Source organism: Zonotrichia albicollis, chromosome 1 (assembly GCF_047830755.1).
Source record: "Zonotrichia albicollis isolate bZonAlb1 chromosome 1, bZonAlb1.hap1, whole genome shotgun sequence".
Classification (NCBI taxonomy): Eukaryota; Metazoa; Chordata; class Aves; order Passeriformes; family Passerellidae; genus Zonotrichia; species Zonotrichia albicollis.
This window is the reverse complement of record NC_133819.1, coordinates 94,067,648-94,093,822: the sequence shown is the minus strand read 5'-3', so window position 1 is coordinate 94,093,822 and position 26,175 is coordinate 94,067,648. Positions and strand designations below refer to the sequence as shown.

Here is a 26,175-nt window from a genome sequence, read left to right as displayed (position 1 = left end):
CTAGAAGAAATTGCAGCATGAAAATACTGAGTTTGCACTTCTTAATGAAGTCTCAGAGGCAAAAGTATCCCAAGTTGTGTCACTTCTGTGACCTGGTCCTAAATGAGAAAATCCCCAGCACTGTGACACTGTTACAAAAATAGCCAGCGCTGGCAAGGGAGCATCAAGTGACTTCAGTAAAGGAGGGAAATACTGGCAGGCTCAAGCCTTGACCTCTAGCAGTGATATTCTTGTTTCAAGACTTGGAGGTCTACACACATATCCACCTATTTCTGTCGGAGTCTACCCTAGCTGCAATCTATCCCTGGGCAGAGAGCCAGTGCAGAATCTCTCCAGCACAGAATCCCCACTTGAGCCATGGGTTTAACTGGAACATAATGAAGGGAGTGGCTGAAAATAACCTGCCCTTACAAGGCAATCACATTTCAGGATTCCCAGGCCATAGGGGAAAAGTATCTGTAAACAGCAGGGTCTCTGGGTCCTGCCTTTCCCATCACCTTCTTCTCCTTGGAAAAGGAAACCTTGAGAAACTTCTGTGAAAGCAGCAGTCCCAATGTGGGAAAGAGAACTTTTAGTGGCTTTGTTCTCCCTTGAACTGCCCCTCTGTGGCCATGCCAGCTGCAGGCGAGCAGTGGAGTGCACTTTTTCCCAGTTCTGTACAATGTGAGAGCAGGGGAATGTGTGCTCCAGGAGCCTCTTTGCAGACGGTGAGTTTTTTTTCTGTATGCGTTCGTCTTTTCCGCTAGCTCGTAATCTGCCCCCTAGCTTCCCTGGGGCCAAGGGGAAGAGGATGATCTTTATATAGCTGTCTTCGGGGACTGGGTGAATCACAGAGTAGCATCTAATCCCTCTTGCACTCCGCAACTGTAAAACATCCCAGCTGAATTTCAAGCCAGGGAAAATAAGTTGCAGTTTTACATACAAAAATCAGGGAGAGAGATCACAAGCACCGTTAGAGGAGTTATCAGTTTCCAACATAAAACTCAAACTGAAAAATTAAACAAAGGGAAAACAACCAGAGACCAGGGAGGGTGCAGAAACCACCTAGAAAAGCCAAGATACCATTCTCTTTATCTTGGCACTTAATTTTTCATACATTTTTTAAAAATAATGTTCAGTAGTCATTGGGTGAATATATTGCACGATTTTCTTTTATTTTTTCTTTTTTTTTCTTTTCTTTTTTTTTTTTTTTTTTTAATTGAGAGGGCAAGCAGCCATGTTTTTGTAAAACCCTGGCCACCATGTTTGGTATCTGAGCTGTATATCATGCACTGTTTGTCATTTCACGCCACTTAGAACAAATCCCAGCTGGCTGGAATCCTAGTCCTGTGGACTGTGAGTCATGGATATTAAGTGACCATCATGTGAGCTCCTGCATGCTGCTGTGTTTAGTGTGTGGCACTGTAAAGTTGTACAGTATCTTATCACAGAAGATCATCAGCATGCAGACATCAAATATTATCATACGCAGTTTGAGCAGGAGCACTTTCATAACAACACAAATTATTTGTTTTAGCAAGAGGCAAGAAAGGAGTAGAAAAGCTGAAGCAAAGGTATAACATTTATGTGATTTTTGGAAGACCAGTAAGAAACAGAAAATCACTTGCTGGTTCTGTAGCAGCAGATCTGGGGCAAGAGTGGAAAAGGTACTGTCCATAGTAGAAGGCTTTGAAAGAACATTTAAATCTGCTTGAGGAAATCCTGTAGCAGGATTTTTGATGCATAATTATAATCCTGTCCAGTCTCACCCAGGATATCCATTATCCTACCCAGGATAAGAAAATGAAGACAAGCATTTAAGTATTTGACTCATAGGAACCAGAACAAATTTTTTGATTGACTAAAACATCAGTCTCAATTCAGAATTTTAAAACAAGCAATGAGATCTTTTTCACTGATGTGATATGGACAATCCTTGAAGTGGATGGTTTTAGTCTAGCAGAAGCCCAAATCAGAAGATTTACTCAGCAACCCATTTAATGTTAATGACATGCAAGAAATCTGTACTACAAATCAGATTGGAAAAAATTTAGTGCTAGGGGAAAACATTTTCAAAGGATGCCATTTCATACCTGGATTAGGTAGGCTTATTCCATCCTAGTTATGAACTGGGTGATTTCCTGTCATCGGTGATAAAATGAAAATCCATTCTAAACAACATACAGGAAAACCCTGTGAGAGTTGGATGTGAAAGCCCATTTCCATCTTCGTTAGCATGGGTAAGTCATTCAGGTTAGAGATTGCTGTTATCCAGTTCCCAGTGTTATCCAGTTCCTGCAGGCTCCTATGAGTTCACGTACTGCTATCAGAGGTTCTTAGGAGTCTCTAATGTTTCAGCTTTCAGTCCCGGCTCCAACAAAACTACTTCTCTTGCTGCTGGTTCCAGCTTAGATCTGTTTTTCTGTCTTTGCATGTGATTTTCTTCCTGGTAGCAGCTACCAGCTTCTTCCCACTATCCCAGTAGTTTCCCCTACCTTTGCTTATGTTTCTACCACGTCATAGCAGTGTAGTTAGCTCTCCTTAGGTCAGCACAGCCAGGCGTTCACAGCTTGCACTTTCTAACACTTTTCAAGCACTGAGTCCTTTAAAATGTATTATATTTCTTGAATTAAGCATCAAAAACTTTGCATTTAAAGTCTGCTCACAGGCCAAAGAGACAGTTAAAACTCACTACTGATTTTTTGGGCAGAAGCCCAGGATTTAATAGAAATAAATATGACTTGAATCAAATGAGGAAAATTTAGTCACATTGATCCAGACTTAATCAAAATCACCGTTATAAGGACATCAGTAAGTTATATGAGAGGAAGATTAAAACTATTAATGCACTGAACTCAAGTTACTCTGACTGCCAAAGAGAAGTCAAACACTATGTTGGGAAGTGTTAATAAAAACAGCATGTTAAATTACACTATGTCACTACAGCTACCTCCAATCTTCCTTGATTTTTTTCATTCCTTTATTAATATAGGGGCAAAATTTAAAAATGCTGTTGAATTTAGAAGAGTTTAAGAGCAAACATCTTCAAATATGGAGAAGCTTTCATGGAAAGAGAAGAGGAAGCAGGGTTATTCACAGACATATGAATGGATATCAGATAAAACATAAATCAGTCCCATCAACCCATTGGGAAGATCAGGAAGTACTATAATAAAGCATTAACAAGGAGAAGAGCAGATTAAAAATTAGGGAAATTTTCATAACTATGTGAAGGCAAAATAAACACAGATGCAAATGCAGAAACAAGGTGCCAGGAAAAGCTATGAAATTAACTTCACAGGGGATATTCAAGATATTGGTCTGTGGGGAGTCACTTCAGAATAATGAAATCAGAGCTTTCAAGATGCAAAGACATGAACTGGGGAATCCATTCACTACCATCTAACCCAAATAATCAGAAACAGCTCTGGTGAGCTAAACATTATGTTGTCACAAGTTGTCCCCGTTTATTACAACCCAGTTTTCTTGAAATGCGTGGAACAGACAAGTATGCTGACAATGGCCTCATAACCTGAATGTGACAGCAAGGCCAGACATGGGTATCTGACTAAAAGTCATTGCTATTTTTCCAGGTAAAATCTTTCTTTTCTTTTAACCTGCTTTAGTGAAATAATTTCAGAACTGTCATTTGAAAGCATACTGAGATAAATTCTCAAGGAATTTTAATGACTAGATGTGCCTGCTTTGTTTCTAAGCAAAGATTAATGCTTTTGCATAAGGGTTGGAAAGCAGTTTTACAGTCAAAGGAAAACAGAAGTCCCCGCTGCTCCCTCAAAGAGAGCACAGGCCTGTCAGCCTGATTCTGGTGTTTGGAAATACAAATATTTTCTTATTTTCTTTACACAACTGTGATAACAATCTGTAAACCAATGTACAACTAAAGTGTCTCCAGGAATTACACTGTTTGCAAGAATTGCATTTTAAACTTATTATAATAGTGTACTCAAGAGCTTGAAATTTCCATGCCCACGGGGCAATATAGCACAACATTTGTGATTTGATGTCACAAGCATGTAGACTTCAGCTTTACAAATACTCTCCAAGAAAACATTTAATTTTTCTCTCCGGGGTAAACATTAAACCCTACCTCAGAAAACTGTACAGAAGGAAGGAAATTTGGTTTGAGATGGCCATGTTTTGGCTTCCAGTCACCAAAATCAAATCTCCTCCCCATATGTATTCCAGATTTAGCTTCATAGCCCTGCTGCTCTGAACCTAAATAATAAAACTAGAACATATTTTACCCTTTATACTATGTTCCCATTTGTACCATTCCAGAGAGTTTTTCTTATTTTCCAGAATTCTGGAGGTCCATGATTACTTATGGTTTCTAAGGAAATATGGTTTAGATGATCACAATCTGCCCACTCATACATTTCTCTTTCCTTCTCTCTTTTGAAAAAACAGGGTATTTTTATTCACATTTGACTGGATGATGAAGATATCGAAGATAAAGCACTTCTTTGGGTAAAGGGACCAAGCTGGTCCTGCCAAAGGGATCTAGCCGCTGTGTGGCCATGGATGGGAGCCAGTTGCCCAGTCTGCATGTGTGTATTGACAGGGCAACCAGCACCTTGCTTGGCTTTGCCCTTGTCACACCATGCGCTTCCACTCACCCATCTGGTTAGGTAAAATTCCCTTCACAAAGCTGGGACATCAGAAATGATCCACTAAAACCCTGCTTCTCTTTTTGGAGAGTCATGTGGATCCCAGCCTCTGGAAGTACACTGCTGTGCAAGATAACACAGATCCCAGCACTGCTAGGATTACACAAGGGATGTGCCCCCAGAACAGGGGCAGATATCCATAATTATCTAATATCCAGCATTACTGAGGTCCTGCACCAGGTGCTCACCCAGAGCACATGCAGGGGCATGGCCTCTCTGTTTCTCGGCCAGAATTCATCCTGGTGTGCTCAGCAAGGCCCTGCTCAGCCTGGGCTGCAAGATCAAGATGTGAGTACCCCCAGAAGTGCCCTGCCCAGTGCTGGCAGGTCAGCACCATGGGAAGCCCACCCAGTGTTCTGTGTTGGCAAACAGGCTGAATGGCGGCTTTGCTGCCTCAGCTGTCACGCTCTGTTTAAAGGGAGTTCAGGTGTGAATTGCCCCTGCTTCACATGCATCCAGCTCATCATAACAATCAATGCATGCACAGAATTAATTTGTACCTCATTCTGACCAGCCTCAGGTTGTGCTGGGGGAGGCTTAGACTGGTAATTGGGAAAAACTTATTCACTGAGTGGGTGGAACAAGCTGCACAGGGATGTGGTGGCATCACGGTACCTGCAAGTGTTCAGGAATCGTTTATATGGCCCTTAGACACATGATTTAGTTGTGGGCCTGACATTGTTAGATTACTGCTTGGCCTTTTGCAATCAAAACAATTATAGGATTGTGTGATTCTATAGGATCTAGAAAGATATAAATCCATTGAGCAAACATGAACAGAGGGCATTTAGAGAACAAAATTCCAAAAGCCTTAAAAGTGCTATCTAGCCAATCGCCTAATTAAAACAACAAGATATTTATGTTCACATTTGCCCTGTTAGGTTACAAACCACTGCAATTCTCATGTTTTACACACACAACATTGAAACACTATCTGCAGTGTAGGTGAACCCTACAAATTCAGAGGAGGAGAGTGGGCACTTAAGAGGACAAGAGCTGCCTAAGTAATTTCAGCCTCTGCCATGTGATGGGATCAGCTCCTTTCTGGGACACTGGCAGCACATTAACACCATGTAGTGAGTCTGGAGCTGCCTCTGGCATCCAGAGTGTGGGCACAGCCTTGGTCACAGGGCTCAGAGGAGAGGGGGAGCTGAGACTGACAGCTGCACTACTGGGAGCTGAAGTGAGAAAGGCTAAAGGTGAGGGTCAGATTGCTGCAGGAGCAAGTGTCATGGTATCTGGTTTCAGCCAAGCAAACTACCTACCTGCACTTAACTCCCTTACATATCCAGCATATTTGTTAACATACTCATTTCTATCTGCTTCACATACAAACATGCCTAAAAGACACCAAAGTCAAAGGATGGGAGTTAATTTTTTCAGTCAGGAGAACTATGCACAAAGCTTAACAGAGAGTTAAGATCCAAAGGATTAGTATCTAATTTAGCCAAGAAGAATGCCAAGAAATAGTCCAGAGTGAGCTTTGTGGTGAAATAAAATGTTTAACAAGAACATCTTCAAGAATCTTGCTCTAAAAGTTATTGTGTTTCATTAAGGTAGGGACTACATGTGTTTCATTAAGGAAGGGACTGAATGGGATGACCATTTCAGTGAAAGCAAGTTAAGTCCATCAAGTTAAATGGTCAGGGTTAATGTGCTGGCGCTGGCTGAGCTGGAGCTCATTTTCCCACAGCAGCCCTCACCAAGCTCTGCTCTGCAAGGTGTTGATAACTCAGCAGTGCTTAGGGTGCTGCTGAGCAGGGCTGGCACAGCAACAGCCCTCTCCAGCCTTCCCCCTCCATCCAAAGGCTGATCCTGGGAGGGAACACAGCTGGGCTAGCTGGTCCAAATTAACCAAATGGATATTCCATACCATAGGATGTCAGCTCAGGTATAAAAGCTAAGTAAAAAAGAAGGAAGGGGAGGCATTCCTTATTTATAATGTTTGCCTTATGGAGCAACCACTCCAAGTGCTGATGCCTTGCTTCCCAGAAGTTGGCCGGACATCATTTGCTGATGAGAAGCAGAGGATAAAACTTTTTTTTTCTCTTTTCTTGTGCACTCCCTAACTTCCACTTTTGCTTTGGTAAACTGCCTTATCTCAACCTATGAGTTGTTTTCCGTTTTATTTTCTATCCCTTGCCCAGATGAGAATGGGGAATGATAGAGTGGTTTGGTGATCACCTGGCATCCCACCTCAGGGAAGAAAGAGGGGAAAAAAGCAACCTTTATGATTTTTAATTTTTAATGATTAAGCCTGAGTTTTCTTCCCTGTGTATTTTAAAATATATTGTAAGAGAATTATGTACATTGCACACATAAATGTATGAGTTATGTAACCCTAACCTGACCTGACATTGGTGAGTTATGATTTTATATGGATATCACCGATACATTCCTGACCAACAAATGTGGCAAATCCCTAAGCAGGGCCCCAAAGCACCTCATCATGTAAAATCACTGCCCAACACATCTTCCAGAGTAGCCAAAGAGCAGCAGAGTAGATCATGTGAGGAGCTATTCAGGTAGGTAACACTGGAAATATATGGAAGTGCCTTCTACTGTCTGGTGATAACCAGGAAAGCACTCTGACACACAGCAGGGTTTCAGGGGGACCCTGGGAGCAAGATATCCTGACAAGCTGACAAGAGACTCTGTGCAGAGAAGGACATTTACAAACATCCCACCTTTGTGGTCCTGAGGAACCTGAGAGAAAAATTATCCCAAGGAGTCCAACTTAACAGCATAGCCTCAGTTACCATGTGAGAGATGGTGGTGAACAGAGAGGGGCCTGAACAGCCAAAACAAACACACACATTTTGTTCTGAGGAGCTTGGCCCGGGGAAAAAAAAATGGATTGTCCTTAGAGAAAGCTGTTAATAAATAAACAGAATCCAGCCATAAGTCTCATCATGAGCTTAAGTGCAAAGGCAGAAAAGGACACTGAAGTGAGAGATGTATCTGGCACACACCACGTACCCCTGAGGCCGCCCCAGATAAATGAAAGGTACTCCAGACTGAGACACTCAGCTGAATTTCAATTCATATATCAAAATCAGTGAAAGCAGATCAGATGCACAGACAGTGGGAGAGTTTCTGTGGCAGAGCTGGATTGCAGCAGAGATGGAAACAACCAGGAATGAGGAGAAAAGAGGCCAACCACCACACAGTAGTACCATCACATCTGCCTTATATGTGTTCTGAAAAAGGTGATTCCAGACTGGCTTATGGCTTTTTTCAGCTGTCTAGAAATGTGTATCAGTTGCTGTCCAGGGCTGCTGGCAGAGGGTTCTGCAGAGCAGCCTCTGTGAGGAGCAGCCAGGCTGCTTCAGTCAGACACAGCCCATCCCAGATGGCTCCAATGGCCCCACCACAGGGCACGGCTGAGCCCAGGAACCAGGATTGTGACACCTTGGGGAAGAAGGGGCCCCTTCAAAGATGAGCCATTCTGTGATTTTATAATTCTAATGCCAGGAGACAACTTTAACAAATATGAATTTAATATCAGTCATGAATGATAGTAGTTTCAGACAAGCTGAAGTGTGAATTGTGGAGTTTTGTGCGTCACATTTGGCCACAGCAATTCCCATGTATCAGGTGAAAGAAATAGTGCTGAGTGTATCCTAGACAATTACGGAATGCATTTGAAGGCCATTTGTGACCATGTCTGTATCTAAGTTGTCTTCAGACTGAAATACAGAGGGGGTAACACAAATGAGTTACTGGAAAACTGCTAGAAACAAAGCTAACCACGGAGCTCTCCAAATAACATTTTATTTTGCTTTTGGTCAACTTTATGTAGTCTCAGAGTAAAATTGTGTACTTACATATACTTATCTACATTTGTTTCAAATTCCCTTTCATATTCAACACAGATATTAATGCTTGTGGAATACACAAAGCTTAGGATGCTTCTTAGGTGACATGAGTGCCTTCTTACATCTAAATGCATACACATTTTGGAGAAAATTCCAGACAGAACTGCATAAAAATATTTCTAAGGTATAGAGAAACTTTGAGCACTTACATGTATTTACTGCACTCCCATGAGAAGCAGGAGTTCAAAACACACTAATGCTCTCATGGGAGAATGTAACACAACTGCGACACTTCTGTACAGAGGTAGGCACCAAGCACAGTTGGCCTGCCAGTAAAATCCCAGTTTATGAGTTAAAATCCCTTGAGCAGGTATTGCCTATGAGGCTCTTTGCCAAGCCAAACAACAGCATCTGAAAGCTGTTATTTACATTCTGTGTGGGAAAGAAGGAGGATCACACAGAGGGAGATTCCAACAAGAATGGGAAAGGAATAAAATGATTTGCAATGATGAGTTGAAAAGTTGGAAAGGGAGAATATCACATAAATAGTTAAACATTTGTAATTACATTTGTGACAGTAAGGATGGTGTTTGACTTAGCTTGACTTGATTTCTTACCTAATGTATTTAATACAGTATAAAATTACACAAGGATTAAGAGAAATTAAATAGAATGGACAAAGCAAGCAACTATGCAAAGGATCATCACAGGTATTGTAAAAGCAATTACATGAGCTAGCTCAGGGATGTCCAGATGATCTGGAAGGAGAGGGGAGTGTTCAGGTTCAGGAAGGTAACTGCTTCCTGGTGTCTTCCATGTCCTGAGTTGTGACAGCTCTGCAACTTACACTTCTGCAGAGCAGAATATAAGCATTCCTAAGTGTTCAGCCCAAAGACATTACTCCACCCAGAGCTAAGAGGATTTTTGAGATTCTGGATTCAGGGACATCTAACAAGTCTGGGAATGAGGAGAGCAGTTAAATGTCAGAGGATAAAGGAATTGAGGCAGAAAGAGACAGATGTTTCTCTGGCACATGGCTAAACTGTCTGGTGGGAGACTTTGGCAAAAGCTCCTGGTCTGCATGTTCTTATTGCTGTTGAGAGGAACTGGGCTTTGTGTACAGTTATGTAAACAAACAAATGATCTCGAGACTTTCCAGCTTAGAACCTATTTTTCATCCAGATATACCCTCTTTCCTGCAAAGCCTCAGTGTTCAGTTTGCCATGAAACCAAAAGGGCAATGAGGCTATCATCCCCCAGGTTCACATAGTGAAGTAGCCCAGCAACAAGCAATGTAAAACAAAACTACACATTGCCCCATCCATTAATCTGCACCCTTGCTTTTCCCTTTTAACAGTGATGAGCCACAGGGAAAACAAAGAGCTGTTCTTGTCAGACTTTGGACTAAGCATTCCTATTTTAATCACAAGAAAATTAGATTGGAATTAAAAAGGTTTGTGTTTTCAGATGATTTGGGAAATGCTTTAAATTACATTTCTTTATATATTTTTTCAGTTTCAGGACACAGTGTGGAAGAATGCAAAATGAAAATAACAATAGTTGACTTGATATTTTGAACCGAAAGATACAATTCATTTGCAACCTGAAAGAAACCTCTGACCTTATTGGTGCCATTTTGTTGTACTCGTACTAGAAAGGCTGGGGAATTCAAACTGATTAAAAATCTTCTAAATTCTGCAAAAAGCTGGCTTGAAGAGAAGGTTTTCATAGGCAAACACATTTTCTTGATTTGCTTTCCATCCAACAGTGTTCTAAGGCCGAGGTTAATAGCAGCAAAATAGAGTGACTTGCAATAGAAATACTTAATGGTCCTGTAGCATATGTGATAACTACACAGCAGGGGCTCACAGGAGCTGGCTGACAAAAATTGCAGTGCTCTGCTAGGTTAATCTAATTAGAGCTCTTCCTTGCAGCTTCGATTGACAGTTTGGAAACCTGTAAACTTCTCTAAACATAGACAGCCTTCCATTTGCTGCAGTTCAAGAGAAGACCCTCTTATTGCACTCTTTCCTTGAACTGTTTCCATGGAATGCTGTCCATATTCAGAAAAATGTACAGGTTGCCAAACTGTCAACTAAAGCTGTAATGAATGGCTCTAATTACATTCAAGTAGCAGAGAGCATTGCCATTTTAATCAAATCTGAGCCTTGTGAGATATTTGGCACAAATACAAGAGAAAGCCTGAGGAAAACACTGCCAAAATGTTAGCAACCTTTTATTCTAAATTCTGCCTGTCGGAGAACTGAATACCAACTGCTTTGCAAAGGTTTTTGTTTTATGGGATTTTTTATTATTGCCTATATGGTCACATCATGAATTATTATCCTGTTCTCTAACAACAATGCAAAACAAAATAAAAACCACAGCCCTGCAATTTCAAGACTAAAAATGATGATCAACAATTTCACTAATCAGTCAGCTACAGTCACGTTGCCAGTCACAGAGGCAAGGGGGACCTAATAACATCCTTTCACTCAGACAGTTTCTGCCAGTGCTCAGCTTCATGTTGTGTACAGCAAGAGACGTACAAACAAACTGCTTTGTCAAATATCCTGTCAGATGCTGCCCCAGCCCCTTTCCAAATGGCACCACTTTATGTTCTGCAGCCCTTTATTACCCTAATAGTGTGAAAGAGTTATCCTTACCAGAGTCTGGTGGTCTTGATATTCTGCCCCTTTTCACAAATCACAAATTTGGAACCAACTCCAAAGTTATAGCTTTTTATTTATTGATGTATTTGTCACACCTTCAAGACCTCACAATGATTCAAATGTAAAGTATCAAAACTAGTTAGTGCTGGAAAGAAAAAAAGATAAGGAGTTATTCAATTATTCTTTAAGTTAAATGGACAAGAAGGAAAGCAAAATTTCTAGAATTTTACAAAATCTACACTGGAGGCTAAATGAAGGCAACAAAGGAATTCCTTCTTCTTCTTCCAGAGGTATTAATTTGATAACATAAGGTTTTCAATTGCATTCCACTTCCCTCTTATGAAAGCATCTACACCAAGAGCATTATAGGTGAAATGATAAAAGAGGAAGGATTCACATCTCAGATTTTTTGTGTGAGCACAATCATTCTCAGTCCACCACCATTCTTCATTTCAGGAGATGGCTTTCATTTATTTCACAAGGCATTTTGCTCACTCGTCCTGCCAGTTGTCACACAGAAGTCCTGCTGCTTCATATTCCAGCAGACAGGCAAATGCCAGCCATGCCTCACTGCATACTGTTGCATTACTGGAGTGCTCTTCCTCCAGCTCCCTTCCCAGCAACAAAGATCTCAGAAGAAGCCTTCTTCTAAGTCCCAAGAAGTTTCCTTATTCATATTTTTTCATTTGCATGACCTATGTTCACTCAGTATGGTTTTAAAATGGGCAAAACCTAAAAGAGGGGCAACCCAGGCCCTTTGCAGCAATCTAAGAACTAATTTTGAAGCAGCCTTCAATACATCACTACTCAGCTTCCTGAATAGTGACAGGGGCTGTAGAGAGGTTATAGAAAGCCTCACATGATGTCCCTTGGCGACAGAGCTCAGCAGCCCTCAGGAAACAGCCTCTTGATTTCTAGACCTAATCTCTGCTGCATGCGGAGTTGAATTATTAGAGTAGCAAATCAATGGGTTTTCTTTGCTTTTTGGTGAACTTGTTTCTAAAGAAGCATTCTTTACTTATCTTTAAGCTTTTTTTTTTCATGTGGTAAGAACTTTTGTGTATAAAGATAATTTTACTATTATCTTTTTCTGGAAGCTGCATGTTTTGAAGCTGCTAGTGAATTACTTTTCAGGTGTATGGAATATATCATTGACAATCTCACTGTTGATGCAACTGAAATATCAGATTAGCTAATGTAAGGGGAAAAAGAGTTTTTAAAAAATTTTTAATGCTGGTTGTGTTCTCTATTCTTTAAATATATTCATTAAGTACATGCATAGGTCTTTCTGGCTTCAGCTAATAACAGATGTTTTAAACATGATGTAGAAGCTCCACACAGAAGGATATTTCTCTCCTATCAACTTCAGTTTGAAGCATGAAATATAATTATCCTTATATCATTATCTTAGCCTGCATAGTTCAAAGAAATAAGACACAATCTGGAAGAGTTTCTGTGCCAAAAAATGTGCTAGCCTTTTCTTCTTCGAAAATCTGAGTAGCAGCTAGGAGAGAGGAAAGAGAATCCTTCATTTGGGGTAATAAAAATGGGAGTACTTTCTTTACTTGATGTCCCAACACAAAGCCCAGTGTCACAACTGTCCTTCCTTCACAGCTAAAGCCTGGGACAAGAGCATTCAAACTGCATGGAAGACACCTAAGTCAAAATAATTTGCTCTTCAGGCATGCTGAGTGCTTTCTGCAATTGATGCACCGCTGATGCCTAAGGAGAGCACAGCCTTGGGAAACCAGAACCAAGTTTCCTGGGAGAAGTAATGTGCCCTGTTCTGTTCTATGTGCCCTAACACATATGTTCCATGTCACTCCAATGGAAAGCAGCAATGGCGGCAGTAGAAGAAGTAAAGTAGGTCAGAAGTAGGACTACCAAGCAAAATAAGAGCTATTTTATACAAATACTTGGATTCTCTAATTTTCCCCTGAAACCTCAATAAATTAAGGTGGAATCAGCTACTTTGTGTATTAGGAACACCATTTGCCTGATGGTTGAAAGGTACAGTGTGGACATTTACACAGGAGTTAATCACTGTAAATTGTTCTTAGAGTCAATGGGCATCTAGTCAGTCTAACTAACACAAACTATCGAGACACTGTTCTTCACCTTAGGCAGATATTTAAGATACTTAAGTGGATCCCATGCTAATAGTTCTCATTGCTTTGCACTGCCAGCATGGATGGCAGTTGTGCCTCCCCTGGCACAACTTGAGGCCATCTCCTCTTGTTCTCCTATTGCTTGTTACTTGGGTGAAGAGACCAGAGAATATGATAGTCAGAATGGACAAGAAGAAGCCAGAAGATTCTGTTAGAGCATAATGCAAAGATCCAAATGGTACAGGTTATTTACTCTAACAGGCAGCTGTTTTCCTGTAGTTTTAATGCTAGAATATCGTAAGGGCCATTGTACAATGTACTGATGCCAGCCCTCTTCATTACACAGTGTATGCAAACCTTATGGCAGCTCCATTTATGACTGATGCAGTGCCTGGACAAGATGATGATGATGAGTCCATGGTGAAGCAACCCAATCCCAGAGAATTGCTGTGGAAATTTAGTGGTCCAAAGGTTTGTGGAAAGAATTGGTAATACAACAGTGTGCTCATCAACCTTCCTAGAAATCATTGCAAATGACTAGTTCCAGTGTCAAAAGCCAGGAAGCCATGAATGCTGCTGTGCCTGAGATAATTTTTTAATTGAGGGTGGAGGTGAAGCATAGGCAAGGTTCCACCACTCCCAGCTCAGTGATAGGGTTTTTTGTTTCTTCCATTATGTTTCACTATGTTCGTAGGTAACATTTGTAGACAATGCAGCCTGTTATTCCAGATTTTCCAACATATTTGAACGCTCAAGGATAGATCAAAGCATAGATGGCACTCACTGCAAAGTGTCTCAGATATATATTTATATATTTGGAACCTTAACATAGCTGATTATGATACCTAGCAGAAGCAGCATGACTCGGGTGGAGCAGGTTGCCCAGAGGCAGCAGCAGGGCATGTGTGACTCAGCTGATGATATTCAGTTTCACATAGAGCTTATCATCATATTGCTGCCCTCTACTTTATGAAGAGCATGGGTCAGCATTATACTTAGAATTCCAGGGGACCAGACTGGAGTTCCCACCAGATTTCAAGCAGCAGATTTTACTTGAATGTTTCAAGAGTGAATTGTAACTCATGGAGAATAAGCACTGCTCCCTCAGTAAGCCACAAGTTTTCTGAAGCACCTTCTTTTCTTTTTCTCATAACACACTGAATGATTATGAAAATAAAGCTATGGGATAGCACACGATTACCTAGGATGGAGTCTTAATGTGTATTTAGTTAGTACACATAAGGACACAAATCTCTTGGTTAAAATTAATTTTTTCAGTTAAACCACTCAAATGATGGCAAGAACTCAATGATCACAAGTGAACCATGTTTTCCAGAAAATGAAATGCAGTTGTGGCATTTTCATCTTACTGCTGAAGTTAAAGTAACAGCAGGATATCAGCTATAGGCATAACCAGTTATATTGTATTGGAGGCTGACTAAGCAATCAGGACAAATGATTTCATGCTGCAACACTGAATGCATAAGAAGTTGCAGACAGGACAAAGAATGACGGTGGTGGTGATGAAAGTTGTGTCTTTGCATGTATCCTCATGTACACACACACTTTCCCTGTCTGATGGGCCATGTGGTTTGCCCCGAGATAAGAACACCAGGTGAATATTTCAGGATGAGCTGTCTGGATAGATCCCCATCTCTGGCAGGGACATCAGCAGTGTATGTCCAGCACAAAAGTGGGAACACTAATTTCTGGACTGGAGAGTAAAAAGCACTAAATCTGATCAAATAGGGGAGATAAAATCCTAAAGTAGTTACGTAGATGCTTGGTTGTTTTGTAATTGCCAATCTGCAAGGCCAAAAACTTTAAACCTTTACATTTCTAGCTGAATCTTCTTATATTATAACCCTTAAAACATAAGTTGTTGATCAAAACTGAGACTAAATGGATCTAACCACACCTAGGCATCTTTGTGAAATTTAGAAAGAAAGGGGTCTCTGTGAAGCTTGTGACACAACAACCTACTAAAATCCTTTCTAATGCTTGATAGAGCTGTTATTTAGATACAGCATAGGCACTAGTTGGATATAGTAGCAGCAAAAATCTAATCATAATGATCCACAAAATCACTCAAGCCTGGCCAAGGGCCTTCTCTTTACTATTCTGCCACAGTGACAAGATCTTTTACATGAAGATTTTTCTGTGTTAAAACTGATATTCCTGGAGATATCTAAAGTTGTGATTGAAGATTTGCTTTTAAGAAATTATGGACCAGCCAGCCTAAGCTGCCTACAGATTAAATCTGCAAAGAATCATGGAAAGAAGTCTGAGCCAGTAGGATTTGGACTATAGCTAGAACTGCAAATGTTCTGTTCAGATTGCATTAAGATGTCCTTTGAAGTCTGGTCTATTCTGGGATTTGATTCCCATATCTTAATGCATATTAACACATCTTACATAAATGAAAATACAAGTCATTGCTTTCACATGAAGATTTATGGTCATTAAATCCTGGCAACCAGAATCACAAGCAACAATGAGCAATTGAAAAAACTGAAATGTTATAAAGGATATTATTTCTTTCCAGTTGCATGATAACCAGAGACTCACTCATAGTCATTCAAAGACTTCTCGGAAGTATTTGTTCCCTTTTGACTGGCCCACACAACTCATCAGAAACTCTACAAAATGGGTTTTTTATTGTTTATCACTTCCTGAAGCTGAAAGATCCCCAGGAAGTAGACAGAGAAAGTGACTGCTGCATGCAGTGATAGACCTTAGCCTTAATTAAGATCTTCATCATCTGAATCAATGATATGATGCAGAAGCCAGTCAACTAATTAAACCAGTATTTTATGTATTTATATTATGTATTTATATAATGTATTCAGTATTTCTTTTATGTATTTATATTATGTATTCAGTATTTATATCAACTGATAAATTAGTAATTCCTCCTTGAAGAAGCCTAGGAAGACCACTTTCAACAGCCTGAGCTATTCCTCTTATCAAAATCACTCTTCTGAAAGGCACTACACACAACTCATTGGTTGCTGCAGGGAAGGCTCCAATCTCCCAGGCCCTCTTTTGTTCCCCAAGATCTTTACAGTTCCTACTGAATCCCATGATTTGCCATTGTGGCTACTGTGTGAAGTGGTGGCCTGATCTGGGCATTCACATATCTCTCTGGTGCCAGCACTTTGAACACAAACCATCTGGATGGACCTTCTGTTTGACTTAGTCCAGACACAGGAAGCACGAGGCTGAGCTAAAGGACATGCCATGTAGGCCACACAACCAACAAAAACCAAGGAAGCTTGGGCATATCTGAGGAGGGCTTCTTGATGGCAAGGCAAGATAAGTCTGTTGGGGAAGTAGTCCTGTTGCCAAAGTCACTTTTGGTGCTGACACTCCTATAATCACTCTCAGAGCAGAAACTTCTGGGTGTATAAATAACAAGAATATGTGTGGCCTGATTCTCCTGCAGCTTTCACCAAAGACACTGCCACTACCATCACACATTATTTCACATTGATTAAAAGCATTAGAGGAGAATTAGAGCCAAAAGCAGGGAGTGTGATAAATGCATCAAAGTTTTTTGGGCACTGAATCCCTTAGTAAATATTACTAAGCAAATATACAGCTCTTAGAAAATCAGAGTCAGAGAACAAAGCAAAAGTTTGCAGCTGGAAAAGAGGCTTGTTAGTACCATGGAAAAAGTGTAAATACTATCAAATGGCACACTTTTCATGGATGGGGCTCCATCCATTTATGGTAGAAGAGGACTGGGCCCAGCATCTTGGTCTGTGTTCAGCTAAAGCTTCCTCTCACAAGCTTTCAGCATTCCAGTTCTGCTGGTTCAAGAAACGTGATACTTCCCAACATGAAGGATTCATTGAAGTTAGAAGGAGGGACAGGAAACTTGTCTTTTCTTTCATTCGTTTCCCCCAGTTGCATGCTTTGGTGCTTTGCTCTGGAAAGACACATTTTATGAAAGAATTTTACAGAGGGTCCTGCTGCTTAGAAGATCCTACAATTCATTTTACTAGCAACAACCAAGAGGACCAGCTCAATTTCCTACAAAAAGCTGGCAGCAGACACACCAACAGCTACAGCCAATGCAGGGACCAATACAGATAAAATAACTGTCTTACTAAACATATTCTTTGATTGTAAAATGGACAAATAAAAGTGAACTAGGGAAAAAAAAAACAGTTTTGACAAGAACTGTGCTCAAATTGGCAGATTTCAGAGAGAAAGACTATAATGCTACTTCACAAAATTCTGACTAATGTGATGATTTGTAGCTCCCATGCATATCAAGAGGCAGTTTGGGTATTTGTAGATTTATTTATTGATTTATAATATTATTATATTTATATTATATATGATATATTATATTTAGTCAGTTACAAATCACAGAGGAGCTTTCATCCATTAAAAAAAAAATTAAAGCAAGGGAGTGGAGTCACTGTAGCACAGTGACTGTGGAGTCACTGTAGCACACACTGTATGGAATGAGAATCATGACAAAGTGTGTTTTTTACTTTAATGGTAAACTCTCAAATTTCTCTTTGATGACAGTCTGATAAACAAGCATGGAAAACATGCATACACAATACACAATTTGACACAACAGGAGTAGACACAACTAGAGGCCTGTGTTTAAAGACACCAAAAGAACAAATCGTTAGTTTGCACTCCACCAGTCTCTGCACAGATTTGCAGAGCTTTCTTTATATGTCTGGAGTCAAAATCCAGATTTAGCTTCATTTTAAGGGAGTCTAGGTGACACAATCCAAAACCTCCATAAAACTAAATCAACACGCATCAGCAGGACAAAGAGACTGCTTCTCCAAGTCAAATCATGTGTGTAGACACAGACAGCACAGTTTGCCCACAGAGTAGTTAATAATGGCTCACCATCAACATGGAGACAGCATTGAATGGAGATCCATGAAAGGCTCTTCTGGGTTTAAAAGTGTTTGGTATTTTCATTAGCAGCTTATATGAAGAAACTGATTATAGGATGCTTACATTAATTAGTCAATGACACAAAAGAGTGCTGGATGTCTACAAACTGGAGAATTGAGCTGAAAAAATAGTCTGAAATTCATGAAAGATACCTAATTTAATTAATTATCTTCATCAATATAGGACATGGACCTTCTGGGTTAGCACCAGTCCATTAACAATGAGTATAGGAAGACGGTTCATCAGAAGTTTGCCAGTTTTTGTCAGAAGTAAACACAGAGATTTCATAAGATATGATGGCCATTTCTTTGGGCCTTATCTATGATAATCTATTTGAGGGGTTGGGTGGGGCCATGAAATGTGTGAAGAATTGATTCATAAAATCCCTTACATGCTTGAAGCAGAGCTATTATCTAAAACCAATGCAAATTATTTATTAATATCTAGCATACAAATTTGGGTTCTAATGTGAAAGTACAAATTCATAAATTGTGTTCACATTTAAGGAAAAAAGTGCAAGAAGTGATCGTTCTTAAAAGCCAATTGCTTTCTGTTTAAATGGGGGCTTCCTTTGTGAACACTTTGGAATTTTCATGAGAAATAACAAGAACTTTTTTTAGCAGGAGCTATGAATGAACTTTTATGTAAATAATGCCAGTTTCTTTGTGCATAATAATTTATTTTTTTTTCTTCATGTCCTAGCAGACAGCTTTGGTCTCAGCTTTGGTCAGGGTGGCTGCATTGTAACTGTGTCCAGTCCTTGCCAGGGTATCCTGGTGGTTTGCGCCTTAATCCTCATGCCCTGAGTTGATTCTCTGGCTTGATCATGGACCTGCCTCACACTTTGACCCACAAAGGGCTGTGTCCAACCCTTGCAAGTGCATCCAAGCGCAGAGTGATCCCATCATTGACTCGCTGACCTGCTGCTGACCTGACCTGCTTGCTTGGCCTTGGGCCTTCCATGCCACTGGGGGCTTCTCTGGCGGTCTGGACTCTCTTGTCTGAAGGTGTCAGCATAAAACATGCTCCACTTGCCAGGTTCAGGTGCCTCTCCTTCCTGCCAAAACTTGTGATACTGTGTTTTGCCTGCTGCTGGAGTTAAAACCACATCTATGGGCAGACTCAAAGAAGCAGGATGAAATCGTCATGGTCAGGTTGGGGAGGATACAACAGAGCATCTTGACATTACAAAAAAAGCCAAGTCTGGTGAAAATGGAAGGTATGTTTCACATTTTAAGTTCAGTCTTGGAAACATCATCCTCAGATGAGCATGAATTCCATTTTAAATGGTCTTTCCTTCAGAAGCTACATTTAACATGACACAGAATTGTGATAGATATAACCATTGGTATCTCCTAATTTTTCCTCAAGCTTCATTTGTCTCACAAGCCCCTGTGATGCAGGGTAGAAGGACTGCAGTATAGGAAAAAGATGACACTTTTGATAAATAAGTTATATATGTAGTGTAATTTGCCATTTGTTTACAGTCGATTTCAACATGGAAACCATCTGATCAGAAGAGAAATCTCCTAAGCAAAACTAAACAAAATGAAGGGCATTCAGTTAAACAGTGAAAAGGAGGGTGTTAGGAGGAAAACTGATGGCTCCTAAGGGGAGTTTCCTCTCCGTATAAAGTAGTTAGCCAGATGAGAATGCAGATAAGTCAACAGCAATAGGTTCATCTCATTCCTATAGTTATATTTTGTATGAACAATGTAAGTTGATGTTACCAGCTCTACATGGTGGATAAAAAACCTGCCTGACAACCCCCTGTACCTGTTATTGCTGACAGGTCCATTGCATCTCCTGATTCCCTGTGTACTAATGCTGGGAAGACATGGATTCAATACACCATGGCATGGTGTCTACCTAGCAAGTAGCTTGTAGGCTTCTTTGAACTGAAACCTCTGAAGGTTAAGAATGTCTGAGGAAAAAAATAAATCGCGCTACAGCAATGTGATTTATTTCTGTGTGAAGTTTAGATACTTCTATGATTTGGTAGCAAGTAAGCAGAGGTTTTTTGGATTGCAATTTTACATTTGGGCACCTACTTCTTTTTCTGGATGGAATTCCAGGGCACTAGAAGGAGCGAAGGAAACAGACTCCCTCAAGACCTCCCAGTCTGAACTTGCACTGCAGGTGAGATGATATTTATTTAAATTTATTTAAATTCCATAAACTTTGGACAGTCTCCAGTTCTCAAGTGAGGATCTTATTTGATGTTGGTGGGCAGTTACAGCCAACAAGGATGACCCAAGATAAATCCTAAGCAAAAGAACACAAAAAGCCCTTCTGTGAAAATTGAAATCACTGGATTTTTCTCTCTTCCCTGTCCCCTCAAAAGCTGTTGATTTATTGCCCTGAATCAAAGCATGTAATTCAAAACCAAGAAGTTAAATAGACATTGAATTAATGATTTGTGTAGGAGAGCTTGCATCTAGAAATTATTGTAAATTTTAGAGTACACTGCAAAAGGAGAAAATAGCTTTGTAAGAGGAAAACTTACTAAACTTCACAAGCTAATAGAAAATGTTGAATCAAACATTTCTCCTCTGCCCCATTAGCATTTATTTCTCAAAATTTTACTAATATGAAGTTCATCATTCTCCTTATGCAATAAAAATCTACACATTCAAAATGGACACTTTACTTATTGCTAGAAAACATGTTTAGTTAAAACTCCATCCTGAGACATGCCAGCGGAGGCTTCATGCATCAGTATTTGCCCAGGCAAAACTCATATTTGTTCATGCAAATGTCCAGCTAGGACACATAAATATTGATTTGTTTGCATAAGAAAGATATTTGTGCTGGCAAAAGTTTTTGAAACTGTGGCCTGACATCTAGGCCCAGACTATTTAATGGCCTTTGAAGACACAATGTTAGCAGGCAAATTTTTTTGAAGTTTGCAAAAATATAACAAATTTGAAAAACATATGTTCAAATATTCAGGTTCAACCATTATGAATTTTGAATACAGCATTTCAGACAGAATAAGGTTTCACAGAAGGAAAGAGGGTCTCTATTTAAAGCAGGAGCCTGGGAAAATGAAGACATATGTTCAATTCCTGTTACTGCAATAAACTTTACTGACACTGGGCAAGTATCCTAATCACTCAGTCCCTTAGTGCCCAGCTGGAAAAAGCAGGAACACTGGTGCTTATTTTTCCTGTCTTGCTTCATTTGCCTTGAAGGTCTTGGAAACAGGATTGCTTCTGATTATGTACAGTTAGTGCTCGCAGGAGCAGGGCCCAGATCTCAACTGGATGCTCCAGGAACCACAAAGAGCAGGACTGGACAGTGTGCAATTAAAAGGGTGAGAACTTTCAGTGTGGCATTTCTAAACACATTTCCTTAAGTGCTCCTTAGAAAAGGGGGAGGGAAATTTATTTCTTTTTTTTTTCATTTAAGTTTGAATTAATGAAAATATTCATACTGAAAAATAAATCAATACTCTAACTCTAAGGATATTGTCAGTAAAATTCAAGTATTTAAAATTTAGGTAGCACTTCAGCAATTTTACAGAAAGCAAGGTCAGCAAGTTAGCACTGAGAATTACAACACTAACACCAATTTCTGCTGCTACTCTTCAAACTAGTGGTAGAGAAAACTAGTTTTATCACGTGAAGTTCTGCAAAGTTGTGTTAGATGGGGAAAGCAGATACAGGTGGTTCTCTCTTTGCAAAGATTTGCTTATGAAAGTGGGCAAACACAGCATGATGTAAGATAGAAAATGTCAAAGAATGTCGTTATCCCTTTGCAGCCAGGACTGAGCATTAATCACTTTCATGGATGCACACAGCCTTCCACAGCAAACCAGCAACCGTGTGCCACAGGGAAGAAATACCACTTTTGTTCATAGTTTCAAACTTTAGTACTTGCAATTAAGCGTCTTTTCCATTATTAAAATATTACACAATCTGAGGTCATGAATAGTATTTATTTTTTCAGTAAAGATGGGCTGTAAGAAAAAGAACATCAAACATGCAAATTGTCTTCAGTTGTCACAGAACTGAAAGGTGGTTATAACTAGGGCAGCACAAATATCTGACTTACGCTATTTGACAATCAGCCATTGGCTATTTTTTTCCACAGTAAAATAAAAGAGTGAAAGCTGTTCCATTTCTGATCAAATGAAATTGTTAAGCTTGGGTGTGGTTTTTGTTTGTTGTGGGTTTATTTAATATTTTTGTAATTTTTCATCTAGTTCACTATTAAATGTAATTACCTTCTAAGATTGAATTTTTTGAATAAAAAAATAATTTTTGTTTGGAAAGCATCAAGTTGATATCTTTTGAGTTAAAACAACCTAGGTTTAACAAATATTTTTATTTATTCTCTGTACAAAGAAAGCAGTAAAAAATGTTTCACTCCACTTAGCAACACTAGACATCTCTTGGTTCATGTTACTGGCATAGAAAAGATTTGCCAGCTTCCAGGAAACTCCTGAGACTTACTGCACACCATCAGTGTTAATAGGTATGGAAAAAAATTACAGCTGTTTGAAATCGAAGGAAATCTGGCCATACTCTACTTGAGGGTGATATAACTTCGAAGTGACCAAGCCTCACTGAATTACGGGATATACCTGGGCTAGTTATAATCTGTACTCACCTACAGGGATATGCAAGATTCAGACACAAAAATTAATAGTATTTTGGTAACAAAGAGCATTTTCAAGATGCTTCAGCTACACGACTTTCACTGGAGTGAAGATCCACATTCTACCCAGAGGTGTTAGCCTCCTTGGCAGCAAAAATTGGTGACTGAGCAACACACACATGTTGCAGTGTGGGGATAACCAACATCCTCCATTTTGGCCAATGAAATGTTCCAGTGTATATTTTGAGGTCCAAAAACTTCTCTCCAAGTAGTGGCATCAATGTGAGCATTGCTGAGAAATCATGGTGATAATGTAGCTTTTTCTTTACAGCTCTGCTCTTTCCTGGCCTTCTTTATTAATATCATTATCAAAATAAGACATAGATTTTGAGAAAAGAAAGGGATGTTTTTGTTTTTCTATGCATACCCAGAAAACAAATCCTTGTTCCAATAAATTGAAAATCAGCTCCCATGGCTATTTCACTGCAGAACCAGAACAATTTTGAAACTGCTGTTCAGCTTCCCACATGTAACTCCCCCCTAAATTATCCTGGTAAAAGCCCTGTTGATCTGTTTCCTCAGCAAGAGTCAACAAAGAGCTGAATTAAGTGATTCTCAAGCCCGCAAAAGCTTTTGAAGTAACCATATAATTCTTTTTCTTTCTTTCCCTCTTTTCCCTCCAAAAGGGGACAAGTAGCACCAGTCCTGAAACTTTGGGCAAATGCTGGAAGCCTGATCAGACCCCATACGAGGAAAAAAAGTCCTGTGTGATAACACTCATCCCTTATTTCAGAGGGGCCATATTTTGCTTCCCATGAAAAGATCCCTGCCATTTCCAGCCAGAGGTTACAGAAAATTACACAAACCTCCAGGTTCCACGTGTGTCTGGGAGTCTTTTACATGACTAGGCTATACTCATAATTTATTTGTTCTTTTATAGGGCTTTCTCTCACACAGCAATTCCTATCATGCTACCCAGCACTTAGCACTGATCCCAGCCAAGCTCAGACATCCCTTGGGTGGAAATGCAGAGACAGAGCTGATGCATCAGTTTAATGGCACCCACATATCCTTCGTGTCATGAGGATCTCTGTGTAACCCCTTGGGAGTTTCTCCCTGTCCCATTTTTGCTACAGAGCCATACAAAAGGTCAGAGACAGAGTCAGCAGGATGTGTCCTGAAGGGTCATCCTCTGATCTTAATTATTCTGATGTAGTTCCTTTGAGTTATAGGTACCATTTTTGCCTGTGAAAAGATGATCTAAGGTTTGCCCTGAACCCTGACTCTGTATGCATGGCTTTCTTATTTCCCCTTTTCCTTTGTCTAACAGATGGCTTTACAGAACTTCAAACACCAAGGAAATTTGATGTGCTGTAAAGAGTGGAACATCATAGAATTTGCTTTCTTATTTTTTTACTGGGTATTGAAGAAGCAATATGAAGCCTAGTGCTAGCTAGCAATGTTCAAATAAAATGAACTCTGAATCCCATGAATTGCAGTTACTCTGTGTGTCTGGTAAATGATGCAGAGCTTATTTTATCCACAATATAGGGGTCAACCATAGGGAATAGAATTTTTTAGAATCTTTAAGAAAATTCTCACACAAGTGTATTAATAACAGATGTATGAAAATATGCCACCAGGGAAAATAGAGATTGAAATATTGTTTAAATGTAATAGTACATATATAGTGAATATAACAGCATACATTAACAGTTAAAGATAATTTTTTTTTGTCTTTTCAGTAAAAAATTAGTAGATCATTAACTTCAGGTGATATCTTCTGAGATCAAAAGAAATCAAGAAATATTTTCCTGACAAATAGCTCTTTTAAGTAATAAAAATATATATATTCCTTGTTAGTCCACTAGACTGGGTATGAAAGATCCTCTCACATGGACTTTACTGGTTCCTCCTTTGTTCCATGTACAAACTCATTGGCTTCAAATGCTTCCTTACAGTTGAATTCTAAGCTGAACTGTATCCATGTTATCCATGTTCCACTGTACTCAAGAAGTGCATGTCCCTGTATCTACAGCAAACATTCTTGGACCACTTGTCATCCCAAATCCCAAATCATGTGAGTCCTTTTTTCCAGAGTCTCTTCCCTCAGATTAATCTGGAATCATATCACAAAAAGCACCGAGAGATTACAGTCAATTTACTAGTTTGCAATAATTCAGAAATCTGATGGTTTTGTTGGTTCAGATAGGCTGAAATCTGGAATTGGTTCTAATCCATTGGATATTTTTTAATTTTTAAAAAGTCAAAAATTCATGGAAATGTAATTCTAATACATCTGTTTGTGCACAATGGTCCTACCAAAAAATTCATGTTCAAACACTGACTGTAGTTACATGTCCAACAACAACTATTTCAGAAGAAGTTTTATGTAAAGATGTAGTGTGTGTTCTGTAGATGCCAACTGCTCGCTAATTAATTGGATTTATCAAGAAGTTCTAACCTCCATACAGAGTAAGCGAAGTTCAAGGCCCAGAAAGAGAGAGAAAAATCAAAAATAAATTAGAGCAAAAGAAATAAAATCCTGCAAATATCTAAGAGAGAAAACTCCATTCACTTTACCTTGTATGACCCTGTGGGGTCTGTATTCCACATCTATTCATGACAAGTATATTCTAGGAACTTGCTTTGCAAAACAGCAAATTCAGTGAAAATTGAAGAGCAGTTTAAGTGTGCAGATACTAGCCATACCTGCAGGCAGCATAGTTCACAGATTTTCCTTAGCTGGATATAACCACTGTCATCTTCTTCCTTTAGCTGGGTCTGCATCTAGGAGCAGAAATGTTATTAAATTCTCCATATCACATACTTAAAAAGAATAATAATCAGGGCTGACAGTGAAGCAGAAAGGGTGCTAGGTATCCTGGACCACTCTAACAACTTACCACAGTCACATTCTTCCTGCTGCAGGTATTTCTCATGAAACCTCTCAGGCTTGGTTCTCTCTGTGTTATTTTTTTTTTACTGTGGTGAGCCACACACTTAAAAATACATAAAAAGCCTACCATGAAATATTCAATCAGCTTTTATTCTAACACCACAGCGCTTCAGCCCACATAAATTATCAGATATCACTACTTAATCTTCATTAACCCTCCTGAAATCTTTATCAAAGATTTCCTTTTATATACCAGCTGTCCTTCCTCACCAAAAAGTGTCTCAACACCAGGAGTTTCTCATCCTTATTGTATGTGCTCATCATAAAACCTGATAAAAAATGTGTAGACCAAGAAACAGACGTGCAGCATTGCTTCTCCCCAGTGGTTGTTGGTGCCTAAATATGCTCATTAGAGAAATAGAAAATCATGCTTCTGCTGCACATCATTCACAAGGCATTATTAGCAAGAAATGTTTC

At 39.6% G+C, this 26,175-nt stretch overlaps 1 long non-coding RNA gene across 3 annotated transcripts in view; it reads right to left on the bottom strand.

Moving 5' to 3' along the window:
* The window catches only part of LOC113458728 (uncharacterized), a 91,377-nt gene that overhangs the window by 48,724 nt on the left and 16,478 nt on the right, over nucleotides 1-26,175 (bottom strand). The window contains exons 4-6 of one of the 3 annotated variants that reach the window (XR_012581654.1): nucleotides 25,512-25,589; nucleotides 20,249-20,462; nucleotides 2,073-17,196 (exon numbers count right to left, since the gene is read on the bottom strand). This is a non-coding gene — a long non-coding RNA (uncharacterized LOC113458728). The remainder of the gene's footprint in view (nucleotides 1-2,072; nucleotides 17,197-20,248; nucleotides 20,463-25,511; nucleotides 25,590-26,175) is intronic. The other 2 variants (XR_012581653.1, XR_012581657.1) reach the window with 2 other exon arrangements.